Source organism: Orcinus orca, chromosome X (genome assembly GCF_937001465.1).
Source record: "Orcinus orca chromosome X, mOrcOrc1.1, whole genome shotgun sequence".
In the NCBI taxonomy this organism is placed as follows: Eukaryota; Metazoa; Chordata; class Mammalia; order Artiodactyla; family Delphinidae; genus Orcinus; species Orcinus orca.
This window is the reverse complement of record NC_064580.1, coordinates 35,626,988-35,632,359: the sequence shown is the minus strand read 5'-3', so window position 1 is coordinate 35,632,359 and position 5,372 is coordinate 35,626,988. Positions and strand designations below refer to the sequence as shown.

Genomic DNA, 5,372 nt, shown 5'->3' with positions numbered 1-5,372 from the left:
AGGGATCTAAAATATAACATAATCCAGCTGCTTTGCTTTATAGGTGGGGAAACTGACACTCAGAGAGGTGAAATGACTTCCCCAAGCTCAAATGACTAACCGCAAAGTGAGCTGCAGAACTTGGCAGAGAAATGCGACCCTACAGGCCACAGTGCTTCCATGACTAAGGGGGTTGGAAATTGAAAACCAATGCTTTCCCAGTATCTCCAACTGCCCAGGCTGAGGCTGCTGTCTGTTGTCTAAGTCAGGTTTATTACTTCCTTCTTTCAACTGTGCTTTACACATCTCTTCTTGTATTCTCATCTCTTAACGGAGACATTATTCAATTCAATAGGGAGCTCACTTTCTGTTGTCCGCAAGTTCCCTTTGTAAAACATGAAGCAGTCAATATTTTCTAAAAATCCAGTATTAGATAAACCTACCATTAACTGAACATATTCCCCAGAACATTTCCCCAGAATGTTTATTTTTGCCCAGCGTGGGGACAATGGCTCACACTGGATATTCCATCACCAATGTTTCTCATCACACTGAGGCCAGAACAGAGGTTTTCTTCCAGCCTGAAACAGGGAGGTGCCACCCATTTGTTAAAATGAAATAAATGCTCTCTGCAGCTTGGGCTCCCGGGCAGTAGACAAGCCAAATAAATGCAGAATCGCTCTTTTCTTACTCCAATTCTATGGTTTCAGACAGAATACAATATCTATCCATTGTCTAACACAGCCCGTCAGCCAACTGGCTGACAAAAAATAATCTTAAATGGACACTTTGAAGATGGGTCAGCCCATGGCTTTTTTCTCATAGGTTTCAATCTTAATAGAAAACTATACTTAGCATTTATGGAACCTTGTCAGTCAAAAATCAGGGGCCGTACTGAGTCACAATCCCTTTTTGCTAAGAGCAAAAGTAGCACTTGGATGCTGTTATTTTTACTATCATTATTAATATTATTTTTGAGAACACAGTATGATGAGCAACCTAATTTTTTTTAGCATTGACTCATTTTTTTTATCAAAAGCCTATGAAAATTACCAGCTGTGCAGGCTTTGAGCCTCACTTCTCTCATCTATAAAAAGTGGACAATAATATCCACCTGGCAGAGTTATGAGGGTTAAACAAGAGAGCATTTGTAAAATGATTGCCTGATACAGAATCAGTGTTTCTCAAAGACAAGGAGACCTTTCTTTCCTCCTAAGCATATGATCATTCTGGTAGTCAGGTTTTCCTTCCTCCCACAAAAACTCAAGGATGGTCCCTAGACAACCGCAGCAAGCGACCCAAGGTTTTCCTCATAACAGGAGGACAATAAATTTTGTTGAATAAATTGAAATGAAGCTTGATGTAACACCCTTCCCTAGATTGCGCTATAGAACTGTCTCATTATTGAAGGTCATTGACCCCCCAAAATCAATCAAGGGCTCTGAACTACAATGTAAATTAGCATTCTTTTAGAGAAAGACACAGGAAAGGCTGAACTCGTATCATTTTAAAAATCAAGAAAAGGTGTCTCTGCTCCCAGCATGGTTGAGTAAGCTCCTACTGGACTAACTTTCCCATAGACAACAGCTATAAACTCTGGGGAAAAACACACAAAGAAACCCCAGCTACCTGAAGGCTCTGGAGAGTGAGCAAAAATAAGAAAATTCCACAGGGGAAATCAACCTTGGGAAGCAGGGAAAACATGGAATGAGCTTCTGCTGTTTATAGCTCTTAGCCTGAGATTAGGCTGTAGTCAGCACTGCAGAGGGCTGTTAAAACTCCCATAGAAAATCCATTTTGGGAATTCCCTGGTAGTCCAGTGGTTAGGACTTGGCGCTTTCACTGCCATGACCCAGGTTCGATCCCTGGTCAGGGAACTAAAATCCTGCAAGCTGTGTGTTGCAGCACAGCCAAAAAAAGAAAAAAAGAAAGAAAGAAAGAAAGAAAATCCAGTTTTTCTAGCCTGAAATGTTCAGGGCAACTCATACCCACAGTCACTAGAGTGTGAGAGAAAAATCCTAGAATGAAGTTATCCAGAGAATAGAAAGTCTAAATTCTATGTGTATCCTTTGCCCAAACCTCCAGCTGAGCCCTGAACCACGGACACAGGGAAGACACAAAGTATCCCAGCTAAGGACAAAATAATTATATTGAGATTTGAGATACTACCTAAGAGATACAGTTTGCAGTTTAAGTCCAACCAATTTAATTGCCTGCTTAAAAAGAGAAACAATCTTTGGAGGAATATAACAGAATTCAGAGTCCCCATAACATTCAGAATGTCCAGGATATAATACAAAATTACTTGAGTTGTGAAGAATTAAAAACATCACCCAGGGCTTCCCTGGTGGCACAGTGGTTGAGAGTCCGCCTGCCGATGCAGGGGACACGGGTTTGTGCCCCGGTCCGGGAAGATCCCACATGCCGCAGAGCGGCTGGGCTCGTGAGCCATGGCCACTGAGCCTGCGCGTCCAGAGCCTGTGCTCCTCAACGGGAGAGGCCACAACAGTGAGAGGCCCGCGTACCACAAAAACAAAAACAAACAAACAAACAAAAAACACGTCACCCATTTTCAAGAGGAAAGCCAATCAAAGAAGACTAACCTCAAGGCAACCCAGATATTAGAATTAGCAAACAGGAAGTTTAAACTCGCCATTATAACTATGCTCAGTGACTTAAAGGAAAATATACTTGCAATAAATAAATAGAAAATCTTAGCATAGAATCTATGGAAAAAAAACAAATAAAAATTCTAGAACTAAAAGATACAATATCTAAAACAAAAGTTAAGAAAAAAATTAAAAAGTTAATTAAAAAAAAGTTAACAAAAGTTAATAAAAAAACAACTATTTCTAAACACATATGCTTCATACTATGTTATTTAAGGCAAAGGTAGAATGAGCAGAAGAAAGAAAAAAGAGGAAGAGGGAGGAAAAGCTAGAAGGATAGTTGGAGAAGAAAGTAATAAAAGAGTTATAACCAGGGCAGCCTCCAGAAGAAAGAAAATATGCATAAAGCATGGAGAGAGGGGATAGATTGAAGCTGAGTGAGGGAACTACAGGAAGAGAGACTAGAGAAGAATCATAAAATCCTAAGGCTTATAAACTGTTTTTGTTTAAGTTCTCTTCATTTGGCATGAGATGAAGAGGTTTATGAAAGGCCTGAATATATGGCTTTTAATTACCTTTAAAATGATCTTTAAAATACCAATTATTGTTTAATAAATTGCTACTCAAACTTACAGATATGCCACTCTTAATCATTTCCTTGGCTTCAGTGGTGGACACAGTCACCCAAGTGGAGGTTAGATTCTTTATCTTCACTTTATACAAACCACAGAGCACTCAGGTCACGTCTATCACCCGTCTAACTGAGGAAATTCCAGCAAAATGGGTCCTCAGAAATAACTCCCTCTCACCATTGTGGGTGGGACTGGAAAAGGGCTGCATATCTAAGCGCTGTCAGGATAGCTTGGGAGTCTGAGAAGACGCCCTGTCTAATGCAAAATCAACTGGGTCTTGTATATTTTCTGAGCTCCAATTCTCTTGGCACAGACTGCCAACTGAGGCCACGATAGGGCAATTTTTAGCTTAATAGGGGGCTCTACTAAGTAGGAAAACCCTTAAAGACTTAAAGATACTAATTTTTAATGGTAGAATTCCAGAAAAGATAATTTTGATTGAGAGAGGAAAGACTTCTTGAGAAGACAGCCCCTGTCTCCTGGGGCTGGAGATCAAGTTGGAAAATGACCAAGTGATCCAGAGCCATTGATAAACCACTGTCTGGCTGTGGGCTGTAGTTTGGTTTTATAAGTCCACTAAGGCCACGTGTAATGAAAACCAACTGAACAACTTCTAATTTCTAATTCTAATTTCTTCTATCCTAGTATCATTTTTCAGATTCAGAAGCAGACATTAAACTGACATTGCTATATCTTTTCTTTTCTATTGTATATTAAACCTTTAACCCCCCCCCCAAATATGAATGTTTTCATGCTTCCATCCGTATATGGCAATATTGTTCTTTTTTCTGAATTGGTTGTGTAATTTCTATAAAATGTTTTTGATCACAAGCCATTTCTTATTTGCTTTAGAGAAGTGATAGGAATTAGTCTGTAATATCACGGATGGGAGAAAGAGTTAATGGGAATTTCAGTATCATACAAGATCAACAAAAATAAAGGGAGTTGCTGATCTACATTTATGCACTAAACTGTGTTTGCTCAGAGCCATGAATTCAGGAAAGGTTCCATGATAAAGAAAGAAAACAATAATAGTTGGCCTTGGTATAAAAGCTCTTTGTGTATGAAGCAGATGCAGATCAGTAAACAATGCAAGCCTCTTTCAATGGTTGTCCTAAATAAATTTAGACCATGCTTTGCTTTGTTTTTCAACAAAACAATTTTAGCATTTTGAGGGAATTCATCATTTTCATCCATAAGAATAGACTGAGTTATGGGGTACATGAAATTGTGCTGGATACTCAAAGTATTGAATATTTTTGATGGAAAATAAAGAAAATGAGATATGTATACATATAGCTGATTCACTTTGTTGTACAGCAGAAACTAACACAACATTGTAAAGCAATTATACTCCAGTAACTATGTTAAAAAAAAAAAAAAAGAATGAGTTGTTAGAGAAACCCCTAAAAAAAAAAAAAAAGAAAATTAGGAATTTCTCTTATCAGATCAATCAATCAAAACCTTTTCAGTATAATTCACTGTGTTCCAAGCTGTGTGGGGATATAAATGAATACAGTGTGACTTTTATTGTTAGACAAGTCGTTCCAGTGCTGCACATTGTTGTCAGAGGATAACACTGTAGGTATGGTAGCGTGTTCTGAATGTGGGGCCAACTCTTTTTTCTGGGACCAATCTGAGCACTCCCCACCCCAACTTTTTTAACAGATTCATTGAGATATAATTTACATATCTTTACATATATCATCATCTATTTACATTTGTGTAACTACCATCACTATCTAATTTTAGAATGTTTTTATCACTCAAGAAGAAGCCCCGTACCCACTAGCAGTCACTGCCCATGACCCCCTCTCTTCAGCATCTGGCAATCACTATTCTTTCCGTCTCTCCACACTTGACTATTTTGGACATTTCATATAAATGGAATCATATAATATGTAGCCTTTTGTGACTGGTTTCTATCACTTAGCATAATGTTTTTGCAGGTCATCCACATTGTAGCATTCCTTTTTGCTGCTGAATAATACTCCAGCGTATGGATATACCACATTTTGTTTGCCCATTCAGCATTTGACGAATATTTGGGTTGTTTCTATTTTTGGCTCTTATGAATAATGGTGCTATGAGTGTTTGTGTGCAGGTTTTTGTGTGAACATGTGTTTTTATGTCTCTTGAGTATATACCTAGG

General features: G+C 38.5%; 1 non-coding gene across 1 annotated transcript; it reads left to right on the top strand.

Moving 5' to 3' along the window:
• The first annotated feature begins 1,784 nt into the window (after positions 1–1,784).
• On the top strand, positions 1,785–1,856 carry TRNAE-UUC (transfer RNA glutamic acid (anticodon UUC)). The gene has a single exon. It is a non-coding gene; the product is annotated as a tRNA-Glu (tRNA).
• Positions 1,857–5,372: the final 3,516 nt, after the last annotated feature.